This window comes from Gopherus flavomarginatus, chromosome 11, assembly GCF_025201925.1.
Source record: "Gopherus flavomarginatus isolate rGopFla2 chromosome 11, rGopFla2.mat.asm, whole genome shotgun sequence".
In the NCBI taxonomy this organism is placed as follows: domain Eukaryota; kingdom Metazoa; phylum Chordata; order Testudines; family Testudinidae; genus Gopherus; species Gopherus flavomarginatus.
The window spans coordinates 53,179,862-53,193,719 of record NC_066627.1 but is presented as its reverse complement, the minus strand read 5'-3'; the positions used below and the strand labels follow the sequence as shown (position 1 = coordinate 53,193,719).

Genomic DNA, 13,858 nt, shown 5'->3' with positions numbered 1-13,858 from the left:
GTGGATGAGTAGCATGGGGTAGTAGTCAGAGGGCTGGATAATCCTTGACAATGCCTCTAACATTTCGGATATGGGCCCCCAGCAGGCAGCATACCTCCCGAGATGAAATGTCAGGGTGACAGATGGGTGCCTTCGTCCCCCTCAGCAGAGAGTCTCCGACCACCACTACCCTACGTTTCCTATTCGCAGTGGTGGCAACAGACCTCCCAGCCTTAGGGGTACGAGGCTTCTCCCTTTTACTGTAGGGGATGATTCCTTCTCTTCTGTATCAAGAAGAGCATAATGGTTACCTATTACCACAGCGGGAGGGGTCGGAGCAGGGGTGGAGCACTGCCTGCTGCTAGAAGTAACCAGCTGCCAGTGTCCACCCTGAGCCATCTCCTCCTCACTGGGGGTGTGTCAGCAATCCTGTGTACTGGGACAGCTACCTCAGCTGTCTCCACATGGACGCTGTCCAGGAATTGCTTGTGGATTTGGATGCTCCTCAACCAAGCCACCTCCTCCTGTAGCTCTCCCATCTGCTGCCTGAAAGATTCCACCAGTAGGTACCTTTCACACTGGATGCCCCCCGTCTGGATATCAGTAAGTGGAAATTGCAAATTACAGTCCCTGCAAAACCACACCAGGATATGGGCAGAAGCATCCATACTCAGGCGCTCTGTCTGGCTACAGGTGGAGGAGATAGAGGCAGTGCTGGCACAGGTGTTGCAGGCCTTCCTAACCATCATAAGCCTCCCTCTGTCTGCTCTGCTCCCCACTTCCTTAGTTCCACCCAAGTTACAAAGCTTGTTTTGTCAATGCCAAGAACAAACAGAGAATGAGATAACAAAGAATAAAGAGTTAAAAAGATGCTTGTAGTGGGGTGATCACCCACTCCTGCCTGGGAGGACTTAAAACAGCCCTGGGAGGGGGCTGGGGCAGGGGAAAGGTTGGACTGATTGGAAAGCAGCCATAGCTGTGACTGGCTTACTGAGGGCCCAGCTGGCCCTTATAAAAAGGCTGTGAGTCAGAGGCCCAAGAGGAGCCTCTCTTCAGGTTGGGAGAGAGCAGGGCCTGGCTGCTGAGAAGCTCAAGGTACCTAGAGTAAGGTAAGGCTGGGGAAAGGCTAGAGGGGCTGGGGAGCTCTCGCCTGGCAGCTCCCCAGGCTGCAGGGCCTTGTCCAATGCCCTATAGAAGTACTGGGTTGTAGAGAAAGGCAACAGGTCCCAAAAAAAACCCTGCCTGTGATGAGTGGCTTATACTGCAGTCTGCCCTAGGGACTGGTTGGTGACTGGCAGTAGCCTACAACTGAGGTGGGTGGGGGGTTTCCTGGTAGGGGAGACCCTGAGACTGAGGGATGTACTGTCAGGAGGCAGCATCCCTGATAATGGGATACCCGAGTCCTGGGAGGGACACGGGCCAAGTGGCAGCAGGATACTGGCCTGCAGAGGGTGCGCTGGGCTGGAAATTGAGCTAATTCCGAGAGACCAGCAGGAGGCATAGCAGGGGTGTCAGTGCCCCGTTACACTGCTCTCTAACCAGAGAGCTGACAGTGGGGAATAGATTCCCTAGACTGACACCCACAAATACCTGAGCAGTGGGCTGAAGTTTTTAGGCCTTGCTAAGCAACCAGGGAATGGGAAAGTCTTAGCTAAGAGAGGTGTGTGTGTGTAGCCATTTTGTTAGGCCAGTGATCTGCTGTTCTTCATTCCTACTGTTAAGATCAATAATACTTTGGTTTAAGGTGGCTGTTTTGGGTCCATAATCACGGGTAGCCACAGACTCCCAAAGGGAAGAACCACAGGTACTCAACCCAATTAGCCTGCTGGAGTGAGCATGGTTGATCCACAGGGTTCTGTACCCTAAGTCCCAGTCTGAAAAGGGGAGAATCACAAGATGGCAAGAGACCTGTCACTTGTGTAAGTGCATTCAGAGAGGACGAAGAAGGGCTCAGAGGTGCAGTGAAGTCTCGAACCATGACATGAGGTCCTTAGTGTGGTTTTGGGGGCTGTACCAAAATCATGTTCCCATAACCTCAGCAAGTGACTAAGCACAGAGGCTCTGTGCTGTCACCTTCAGACTGAGTAGCGGCACCCTGGAAGTTGTATGAAAAGCGCAGGTCCTTCTACCACTGTACACCTGAGGCTGGAGAGAGTGGAGCCCTATGAGATGAGAGGGCCTGCATGTGTACTGCCCTGCAGAAGTGCTGGGGAGAAAGAGTGTCACCTTTGTGAGCACAGACACTGTAGGAAAGGAGGAGTCTAGTACAATGGAATTCACCCTGCAGAGTAGTTGAAGGTTCCCAAATTGTATGTGCCAAATGATCCTCTACGGCACGTGTCAGGCCACTAGGTGGGTATCTGCTCTCCTAGGCCGCATGCAGGGGCACTAGGGCTGGGATCCGCTTTCACAGCTGTGAGCACAGGGAAAGCTGTACACCAACAAATTAGCAGCAGAAATGAGTCCCACAATGGGAGCTGCAAACTGCAGAAGGGCTGCGCTGGATTTAGTCACAGTGTAATGCTGGATGTAAATGTCATTTCTACAGGTGTCTGACCCAGGTTACCAAATAGTGGGCTGTAAGGAGCTCTCTGGTCAGTTTAACCAGAGTAAGATATCAGACTTAAGCAAAGGGAAGGAATTCTCACATGCTGAACTGCTGTTGAGTGCTTGGTGTTGCCTGGGAAACCCAGGAGGAAAGGAGACATTCCTGCTGGTTGTCAGTTTATCTTTGCCTTCCTTGCAAAGCATCCCGAGAACCCAAACTTCGTGAGTGAGGGAGTGTCATAAACAGATAGCTAAGGGTTAATGTTCTTTTACCTGTAAAAGGGTAACACCAGTAACCTGAAACACCTGACCAGAGGACCAATCAGGAAACAAGACTTTTTCAAATCTGGGTGGAGGGAAGTTTTGGGTGTGAGTTCTTTGTTCTTTGTCTTGTGTCTGACCCTCTCGGCTCTGAGAGTGATTTTTCTATCTCCTGGCTTTCTAATCTTCTGCTTCCAAGTTGTAAGTACAAGAATAGTAAGACAATAGGTTTATATTGTTTTTTTGTATTTACATGTGTGTAGTTGCTGGAGTGTTTTGAATTGTATTCTTTTTGGATAAGGCTGTTTGTTCACTTTTTTTCTTAAGCAATTGACCCTGTATATTTTCACCTTATACAGAGACTATTTTTAATGTATTTTTCTTTCTTTTTATATAAAGCTTTCTTTTTAAGACCTGTTGGAGTTTTTCTTTAGTGGGGACTCCAGGGAACTGAGTCTGCAGCTCACCAGGGAATTGGTGGGAGGAATAAGTCAGGGGGAAAATCTCTGTGTTAGATTTACTAAGCCTGACTTTTCATACCCTCTGGGTAAGGGGGAAGAGAGATTAGCTCTCTCGGTACTTGTGTTTCCAGGACTGGAAGCAGGGAATCTCCTAGGGTCATCCAGGGAGGGGAGCTTGGGAGGAAGTAACCAGGAAACAAGGAGAGGGGGTTATTTCCCTTTGTTGTGAGACTCAAGGAATCTGAGTCTGGGGGTCCCCCAGGGAAGGTTTTGGGGAGAACACAGTGAGCTAGGCACTGTATAATTCCTGACTGGTGGCAGCATTACCAGGTCCAAGCTGGTAACTAAGCTTGGAGGTTTTCATGCTAACGCCCATATTTTGGACGCTAAGGTCCAGATCTGGGAAAAAATGTTATGACAGGGAGCACAGTCTGTGTCTGCCCGACACAGGCCCTGCTTCGCCCTAACCTTGAGAACTGGTATCTCTGGGTCTCTCCAGGCCTAGCCTGCTCTGGCTTGTGGGTACTAGCATCTCTGGCTCTCTTTCCCAGACCTGACTCTCAGCTGCTGCTGCGGCTCTCTGCTGGGCTCCCCGCCCCGCCATGGGCACTGGCAGAGACACCATTACACGTCTGTCAAATCTTGTGCTAATGTTAATTAGCCAGGGTTGGTGCGGAGTGGAATGATTATTGACACTATCTCCTGTAAGGTGAGGGTCTCCTACTCAGGAGGCCTCCCACCAGCCATGGGAGCTGCTCAAAGAGTGAGCCAGTGGGTACATGTCTCTGTAATACAGACACTAGTGTATGTGTCATATGGGGCATATATAAAGGCTGACACCTCCACCCCTTCACTGTGTGGGCTTAGCCAGATCACTCCCCACTGCCTTCTGGGGTATTTCAAACTGAGGTATTCCCTGGTGCTGAGTTGGGGTGGCAGTGGGGGTTGTGGGTGTGGGCTCAGTCAGTGGTGGGTATTCAGCCCAGAAGTATAGCCAGGGGTTGGGATGCATGGGGTGACCAGGCAGGTCAGGAACAGTGGGAGTCAGGGGTTCCAGGCCCTGCCCCTGATGTCCTTGCTCTCACGTTATTGATCTCATCTCCTGGTTCTGGGGGGGCTACTTATTCATCCTGCTTCTAATTATAAAGTGATATTAATGCTCCTCAACAGGAATGCCAATGGCTCTGAGTAACCGAGAGCACAAGAGAGAGAAAGCAGGGAAATGGAGCCGAGAAGAACTAGAAATGGATGCATGATTGAAATTAAAAGCTGCCCCTTGCAATGCTCCTCAGTGGGTGGTGCTGCCTTACTGAGAGCTGCTGCCCCTTTTGTGGCTCTGTGGGGCCTCCCCATGCCACTTAATAGTAAGCGCTGTGTAATTTGTTTGTAGTGAGTGTTTCTCCCCTGCCCTGCCCCGCCCCATGGCTCAGCCTCTAGGAAAGGGGCATCCATTGCCTCTCACTCCTCTCTGTGTTTCTGCTCTTGTCCCTGGCTCACCTAGCGTGACCACACAGCAAGTGTGGAAAAATTGGGACGGGGTGAGGGGTAATAGGAGCCTATATAAGAGGCTCAAAAATCAGGACTGTCCCTATAAAACTGGGACATCTGGTCACCCTAGGCTCACCAGTTCTGCAAGGCTCCTGTGATTCTCTTGGCCGAGTGTGCTGCAGGGATCAGGGCAGAAGTGCTGTCTGTGGGGGAAAGCTCTCAGCTTCTCCAGTCCTGGGTTCTCCTAGGGATGGGGCAGGAGCCCTGGCTGGAGTGGGAGGGGAGGGGAGGTACTTCTGGCTAGTCCAGCCCCAATGTCTCCCAGCAGGGGAGGGTGGGAGTGTGCCGTAGGGAGTAGGCCAGGCTCAGTGAGGGAGGTGCTCCTGGATACTCTAGTTCCAGGCCTGCCGAACAGGGGGTGCTCTAGGGAAGGTGTCATTGGGGGACACACTTTGCCGACTGGCAGTGAGTAGGGGCTTTGGTTGCTGCTCCTGGGTTGTGGGGAGGCTAACGCTGAGCTGAGCCAGATGCGAGGCAGTGTGGGAGCAGGGATGGTGCTCCTGAAAGATGTTTAAATCCGCCAGTGTCTAATTTAAACCCAGCCATGAGCTCAGTGACACGATAAATAATTTTTAGTGTGACATTACCATTATATCACTAATTGCTTCATGCTACCTCTGGCCTGGGACATAAATTAACATTGCTGAATCAGCTCTTTTTGTTTTCTGTAAAGGAAAGTAACTGCACTGGAGTGCAGTCACCCAGTGTCCCCTGGCCAGGGGGGTGCCAGTCATGGGGCACTGGGCCCCTGTTCGGTGGGGTGGGGCAATTTCCCTTCTCCCTCCAGGGTGCTGAGCCCCCACTGGGTGCCGAGGAGAGATCTCATCTGGATGCTGGGCTCTCATTGGATGCTGAAGGGTGATTTCACTCCAGGGTGCTTGGCACCTGAGAGGTGATTGTCTCTACTCCAGGGGGTGAGGGGCCTACTGGGTTCTGAGGGGAGATCTTACCTGGGGCCTATTCCCCTGCCCCTTGTCCTACGGGATAGGGAGCTGTTCCTCTTCCTTGGACAAGAGGTTTCTCTGTGGGCAGAGGGCAATTCAGCTGCTCAGGGCCAAGGGAGTGCGCTCTCCCTTGGTGCCAGTTGAGCAAGGTCCCAGCTGATTTGAGTGACCCTGAAACATGGTGCCTGGGGGGGGTCACTGTGCCACACTCAGCTCAGACTATGGGGCTGGTGAGTTTCTGGGCATTCATGCCCCGGGGCTGAAGGAGAAGGGCACTGGCTCCTGTCCTTGTTACCTGCCTCAGTGACCCTGCTAGGGGAGAGCACATTGTCCACAGCACGACCTGCCAGCAGCTGACACGACTGCTACTGCATCTGTCCCCTCGCTGCAGTTGTAACAAGGGCGCCCCCCCAGACATTCCATGTCACGTGATGTGTCCCCATGCCCAGATCCCTCAGCCACAGCCGTAGCCCTGGAAGAGGCAACTCAGGCAGCATGTTTAGCCAGTGGTGCTGGCCCAGCCTGATGAGCAGGGTGTGAGCCAGCTTACTGCTATCTCCACCCCAAGGGGGAGTGATTTGTGCCATGTTCAGGGCCAGGTTGGGGTGGCTAAGGGGTGCACCCCACACTGACTTGTGCTGCAGCTGTGGAGCCCAGTGCATACACCTCAGGCTGAACATTTGCTTCCAGTCGGGACATCTCCAATGCCAGAGACTTTCTCCTTTCCTGGACCAGACCCACGAAGTGCTCAGTGCATGAGTGTCACTCTGCCTCCTGACCTACAGTCTACTCCATCCATGGGTGCAGTGAATGGCAGCTCTGAGATCTTGGCCATGCGGCCTCCATCAGAGAGCAGGCAGAGAATGCTGGAGAAGGATTTCTGCTCCATGTCAGGGCAGGGCCTGGCGGGTGGGAAATGGAAAAACGTCAGAGTTTCTCGGGTAAATCTCTGAGAATGAAGGGAGGCCTGAAGTGAATGCTTCCTGTGCAGTGACTTTTCCAAGCATCCAGAGCTGGGCACTGTCTGTGCTTAGCATCCTTACTTCAGGCAGCCTGTAGAGGGCAAGGCTGTTAATTACATGACAGGTCTGACTCCAGCCATCAGAGGGCAGTGTAATGTGTGCGTGCATGAATACAATTACACCCAGCAGAGGGCAGTGTTGTGTACAGGTGCTGGCTCACTGTGGTCTCTGTGTCTCACCTGTGCATTCGGCCATCCCTCGAAGCAGGGATGATGTCTGCCAAGGGGGTTCATTGGTGGGTTTTTAAGTGGCTGAGGAGCTCAATTCGTGCTCTGCAGATTTTCCCACAGAAGTGACAGGTGTAATCTTGGAGGAGATGTAGTTGTTGACTGGACTGTTGTGCCCTTTCTTTCCTCCTTTGTCACTTCTCTGTCTCGTGAGCACATCTGTTCTCCTCAAAGTGAGCTGTCCAAGATGGCCTGAAGCCGCATTGTGATTTGGGGAGGAGCTCCTTGGCAAGGGGGCGAAGATGGTTTAGTAGGACCTGGGCAAGGATCTTGCTGTGATGGAGAGAAGGGCAATTCCTCTGTAGTTCCAGCAAAGATTTGTCCCCTTTCTTGAACACTGTAATAATGTTTGTGTTCTTAAAGTCAGGTGGAATTTCTTCACAGGTCCAGATTTTGTTGAGGAGTTGGCAAAGTTTGTGCTGGAGCATTGTTCCATGAGCTTTAAAAACCTCAGCTGGGATGCGGTCTGGACCTGGTGCCTAGTGATTTTTTTTTGTCTGGGTGATGGCATGTCCTATTTCCTCAGAAGATGGGGAAATCAGCAAGGTGTGCCATTGCTGAGAGTTGTAGAATGGACTCGGTGATGTCTTCAGAGACCTTGGATTTGTGATTTAGTGGGCTCCCAAAGTACTTCTTCCAGCGATGTTTAATGGCTGCATTGTCCTTGAGTAGGGTGAAGCCATCCTGGGAACATAAAGGGGTGGGGTTGGGCCTTTGGAGCTTTTGTTGCTTGAAAGAAGCTTCTCATGTCATCCTGGTCTACGAAACCCTGGACCTCACAGGCCTTCTCTTGCCACCACTTATTTTTTATGTCATGTAGCCTCCTTTGGACTTTGGCATTGAGCAGGTGATAAGCCTCATGGTTTTTGTTGGTTAGAGGAATCATTTTTACCAGTTACAGTATGCAGTTTTTTCTCTTGAATTAATACTAGGATTTTCTCATTGTTTTTCTCAAACCAGTCTTGGTTCCGATGAGTGATCCAGAGAAGAGCAACAAGAATGATTAAAGGTCTTGAGAACATGACCTATGAAGGAAGGCTGAAACAATTGGGTTTGTTTAGTTTGGAAAAGAGAAGACTGAGAGGGGACATGATAGCAGTTTTCAGGTATCTAAAAGGGTGTCATTAGGAGGAGGGAGAAAACTTGTTCACCTTAGCCTCCAATGATAGAACAAGAAGCAATGGGCTTAAACTGCAGCAAGGGAGATTTAGGTTGGTGTGACGAACTGGGAAAGTTCTTAATGTTTTCTCTGAGTACTGTGTTGGTGCCTCAGTGTCCCCATGGTAGTTCTTAAGTATCTGGCATAGCAAAGGGCCAGTGCACCTAAATGCCTCGACCCTGGCAAAGAGGTGGTGACCACGAGAAGGGTTGGCACACCAGGGGTTCTTCCTGGAAACCATGGGGGAGCCAAGAGCACACAGGCCTGTGAGTCCAGAGCCACTTGGGAACGGTGAAGTGATGGCCTATCACCATCTCCTTGAGAAAGACATTGTGATCCTGTGCACAAAGAGAAGGTTACGCACGGGGAAATTCACCAAGGCACAGTTAATCGTGCAGTTGGAGGAGAAGCACCGCTCTGAGGAGCAGATTCCTGGCCCAGATGGGGCTACAAGAGGATCTGAGAGCAGCTGGAGCATCAGCCAGGCATCCCCAGGAGTCTGGTCCCCAATAAGACGAGGGTCTTCATGACTGGGTTCCCCATCAGGAGATTGGAGACGGATGGGATGGGAGCAGAGCCTGAGAGAGCGAGAGGACAGTGAGAGAAAGCAAGAGCCTGAGGAAAAGCTGCATGAGAAGCAGCAGCAGCGTGGACTGGTGATGGTGGAGCAGAGAGACATAGGGGGCTGCCCAGGGGTCAGTGGGGAAACACGCCTGCAGGGGCGAGACCCTGGGACAGAGAGAATTGTGGTGGTGCAGCCCCAGATGCTGAGGGACTGTGGGACCTGGGCGAAGTTCCCTGGGGTGAAGCCCCTCGCCCTGCCTATGGCCCAGATCCCTGTGCAGACCCAGGAGGGGTCAGGCTGGCTGGTAGTTGGGGTTCTCCAGGATATTGACTGGGAGGCCCTGTTGGGGGGTGACTGTCTCCCCTTGGGACAGGATCCAGGCCCCGCTCCTGTAACGGCCGAGGGTTTGAATTCAAATCCAGGGAACCAATTGGCTAGGATGGAAATGGGCAGTGAAAATGCAAATAACCTGGCTGGCAGGGGGGAGGGGCTGCTGGGCTCAGGATACCTGCCTACCTATAACCAGCCCCCTGGGGCTGAGTGGGAGGGAGAGATGCTCCCCGCCCCCCCGCACACCGGAGAGGGGGCTCACGCTGGCTCTGATGCTGTGACCAGAGCAGAGAGCTCGCTGCCTGCCCCCACTGGGACTGCAGGGGCAGTGCTGAGCATGGGGGGAGCTGAGACCCCAGCTGAGTGGGGGGACACCCAGGCAGGGCAGGTCAGCTGCCAGACAGGTTTGCCTGGTCCAGACGTGCTGCTGGGAAGTGATTACACAGCAGGGAGGGAGCTACCAGGGACAGGGCTCAGGGGGGCTGTGACTCCAGGCCCAGCTAGTGAGAGGGAGCAGGTCCCACTCCCTGCCCCAGCTGCTGAATCCCAGACCGAGCTGCAGAAGGATCCCTCCTTGGAGAAGCTGAGAGAACTTGCTGGCCACAGCGCTGCAAACCCCCTTGGGGAAGGCTGCAGGGACAGAGTCCTGCAGGAGAAGGGATTCCTGTACCGGGAATGGGCTCCCCAAGGAGAAGTAGAAATGGGAGGAATCGCGAGGCAGCTGGTGGTGCCCCAGGAATCCACAGGGTTCTTCCCATTCGAGCTGCTGGATGGGAGGAGAGTGAGGGGACCCCTGGACCCGGAAAGGAAGGATTGAGAGGAGAAGGGGGAAGACCCCCGGGGGATCTCTTCCCTGAGGTGGGAGCCAATCTCCCCATCAGGTGTTCCCCATTCAGAGTCACTGGGAAAGCAGCCCAGAACCTGGAGAGAGAGGTCAAGGACCTGCTGGCTTTAGATAGGATCCAGCCAGTTTACAGCCCATGGGCCTCACCCATGGGGCTGATCCCCAAGGGAGACAGGATTATATGGTTTTATGGGGGCTATCAAAAGCTTAAAGCCATCACAGTGTCTGGTGCCGACCCCATGCCTAGGCCTGGGGAGATTCTAGACAAGCAGAGGGCGATGGAGAACTTGGCCCTGGCAGACACTGATAACATGTGCACCTTTAGCCAGACCTGGGAGGAACAGGTGTCCCAGGTGAAGAGGGGACTGGACTGCCTCAAGGAGGTGGGACTGACAATAAAAGCTGGAAAGTGTAAGGTGGGGATGGCAGAGGTGTTGTATCTGGGCCACAAGGTGGGGAGCGGCTGCCCAAGCCCAGAGCTGGCCAAGGCCAAGCTGAGGGCTCTTAACCAAGACAGCCCGAATTGCAGCCCAGAGTGCTGGGAGAAGACCCCGTCCCAGTTTGAACCCCATGGGTATTGGGGATAGCAAAAGGTTTCAAGCCGCATAAACCTTCCCACATGCGGCCTGCAAGTGCCATCAAGCACACCTGACCTAAGGGAGGGCGTGAGACTGGACTGTCCTGGTGTAACTCACACCGAGGAATGGGAGAGATGCTGGGGCATCCATGGGAACGTTGGTGGGTTCGAACTTTCCCAGGTCACTGGCAGGAGTGACCTCTCTCAGTTCGGTCTCGAAGGGGGGAGAGATGTGACGAACTGGGAAAGTTCTTAATGTTTTCTCTGAGTACTGTGTTGGTGCCTCAGTGTCCCCATGGCAGTTCTTAAGTATCTGGCAGAGCAAAGGGCCAGTGTACCTAAATGCCTGGCACTCTGTCTCCTAGCAACTGATGGCCTGGGCCCCTCCTCTGCAAAGGTGCCAGCTGAAGGTGTTGGAGACAAAGGGATCAGGTGACCTCCTGGCCCGGGAAAGGGGCTGAGGAGAGAGGAGGGGTTGGGAGGGGTTGTTAGTCTGGAGCTGGCTGAGGTCAAGGGTGGAGGGCAGACCTGGGGGTCTGGCTCACTGACCCCCAGAATGGACCTGGCTGAGGGGTCCGGTTCTCTGTACCTACAAGCTCTGTTTTAGACCCTGTTCCTGTCATCAAATAAACCTCTGTTTTACTGGCTGGCTAAGAGTCACGTCTGACTGCAAAGTGGGGGTGCAGGACCCGGTGGCTTCCCCAGGACCGTGCTGGGGTGGACTCGCTGTGGAAAGCGCACGGAGGGGCAGAGGATGCTGAATGCTACAAGGAGAGACCTAGGAGGTGAAGACGTGTGAGCTTCTTGCCCTGAACAAGTCTGCTCCAAGAGAGAGGAGGCTCCCCAAAGTCCTGCCTGGCTTGGTGGGGAGCAGTTCCAGAGCATCGCCTGGTGACTCCGTGACAGTTGGACATTAGGAAAAAGTTCCTAACTGTCAGGGTAGTTAAACACTGGAATAGATTGCCTAGGGAAGTTGTGGAATCTCCATCTCTGGAGATATTTAAGAGTATGTTAGATAAATGTCTATTAGAGATGGTCTAGACAGTATGTGGTCCTGCCATGAGGGCAGGGGACTGGACTCGATGACCTCTCGAGGTCCCTTCCAGTCCTAGAGTCTGAGTGGAATAGCCTGTCATTTCAGCACATGCACTGTGAATGGTATTTTTAAGTTGATCACAGTGCTCTTGAATGTCGATGTTACCAGACAAGTTAGAGTTTCTCAGACAAGTGTTGCTGGAACATCTCACAGCTGGCTTGGTCCTGAAGTGCTTTGACATTGTGCCACTTTTGCTTAGTCTTTGGGTGTTTCTGGTGTGGTGGAGCGATCTGCAGGTACATGACTGATCTTACTAATTGATGGTCTGTCTAACAGTGATTGGTACCTCTCATGGCTCATGTTATACAAATATCTGCATAATCTTGAGCTCTGGCTATGACTTAGTCAAGGAGGTGCCAGTGTTTGGACTGAAGATGTTTCTAGGTGGTCTTAAATTTTGTTACTCTGCCTAAAGATGGTATTTGTGATGAGCAGGTCATGCTCCACACACTTGCTGAGGAGGAGAATACCATTGGGGGTTACATTTCCCACCCCTTCTTTGCCTATTGTGCTGCTCCAGAGTTGGGAGTCCCATCCGACTCTGACATTGAAATCTCCCAGGAGGATGAATTCGTCTGCCTTAGGTGTGGCTGTGAGGACGGCATCGAGCACTGTAAAACTGCTCCTTTCTTCCTCCTCAAGGGTTGGTACATGTGCACTGATGACTGTGGCTTATTGGTTGTTGCTGAGCTTGAGCCAAAGAGTCAGTGATGCTCGTTGACACCCACAGGAAGCTCCAGAAGCTGACTGGCAATCTTGTTTTTGATGGCAAAGCCAATCCTGTGACCGAGTCTCTCCTCGGCAGCTTTCCTGTCCGAAAGCCTCCACCTCCATCCTCTTTTAATTGACCCTCATCAGCCCTGCGGGTCTCACTAAGAGCTGCAATGTCAATACTCTGCAGCTGGGAAGGCGGATGAGGGCTGCAGCAGGAGGGAGGCCCCTGGTTGTCTTGGCTGTCCTTGCCACTAGGTCAGGGTTTTCCTCCTGTCAAGTCTGGTGTAGTCACTGCCTGCGCACCAGTTTCCTCACATTAAAAGATTTCACGCGCTGGCCTCTGCCAAAGGCCTCGCACCCACACAAAGCCCTGCGGTGACAGATGAGTGGAGGGGAAGCCAGGAGCAGTGATCTCTGGGAGTCTTTAGTCATAAATCTGCACGCAGGCAGCAGCCGTGGAACAGCCGTCTTGTGCTTGAATGAGACAAGTGAATTTTGGCAGCAGCGCCTGTGACTGAGCAGGCCTTTTTAGGGTCCCCTCTGATCACCCTAAATGGGGAAGGAGCTAGAAAAAGTGCCCCAAACGTAGGCTGTCTCGCACTCTTCCAGTCTGGATGGCTGCATCCAATGGGATCACTCAGCTCCACAGCTGAAATAGGAGAGAGAATGAATTTAGCCACCTGGAATGTCCACACCTGTATGGACTCTCAGCACAGTGAATGCCCAGAAGGAAGAATTGCCATAATTGCCGGAGAACTGGCAAGACTTAACATGGATATTGCAGCTCACACGTGCATGCACACACAGGCTGCAGGAGCACCTGGTCTGGAATAGCCATGTTTGTCTCATTTCTCTGTAGACTCTCTCTTTAAAGCAGTGTGGATACTCATTCCTGCAATCCCTCTTGCTGTGGTTAATTGGACCGTGGTGTTTTTACCCAAGTGGCCCTGTCTGTGCCTGTGTGGTGCTGGGAACCCCACACACAGACCCTGGCATAGTCTGCTGGCAACATCAGTTTCTGCTGCCTAACTGCTCAGCACCATCTAATCCAGCATAGGAGAGCAGAAAAATCCTGGGGAGGGCAAGTGCCATGGGTCCCTCCCTGCTGCCACCTCTGTAAATGAGCTTGGGCTCAGTGACCTCTGGGCATAAGCAGCTCCCCTCGCCTATTGTCAGCAGCACTTCACCAAAGTAGCCTGACAGCAGTGGAGTGGCAGGATGAATGAGAGATTGGAAGGCATGCGTCTGAGGAAGTGGGGATTCACCCACGAAAGCTCATGCTCCAAAACATCTGTTAATCTATAAGGTACCACAGGATTCTTTGCTGCTTTTACAGATTGGAAGTCAGTTTGTCAGCAAGTTAATTCACACCCAGGTCACTTCTGGCCCCCAGAATCAATTCCTGGGTTAGATCCAAAGTGAAATAAGTTTGTTGGGCCTTGTAAATCCACAATCCCAAATTACCACCCTCTGCCATGCCATTTAATGCATAGGAGGAGGCGAGCAGGAGCTTGTGGGTGGGAACCGAGGTGCACCCACAGCGCAGATGGAGAGCTGTGCCTGGCATGGCAGAGGGTGCTGCAG

The 13,858-nt window shown here is 52.7% G+C and overlaps 1 long non-coding RNA gene across 5 annotated transcripts in view; it reads left to right on the top strand.

Moving 5' to 3' along the window:
- The window catches only part of LOC127031050 (uncharacterized), a 40,514-nt gene that overhangs the window by 4,917 nt on the left and 21,739 nt on the right, over positions 1 to 13,858 (top strand). The window lies entirely within an intron of this gene.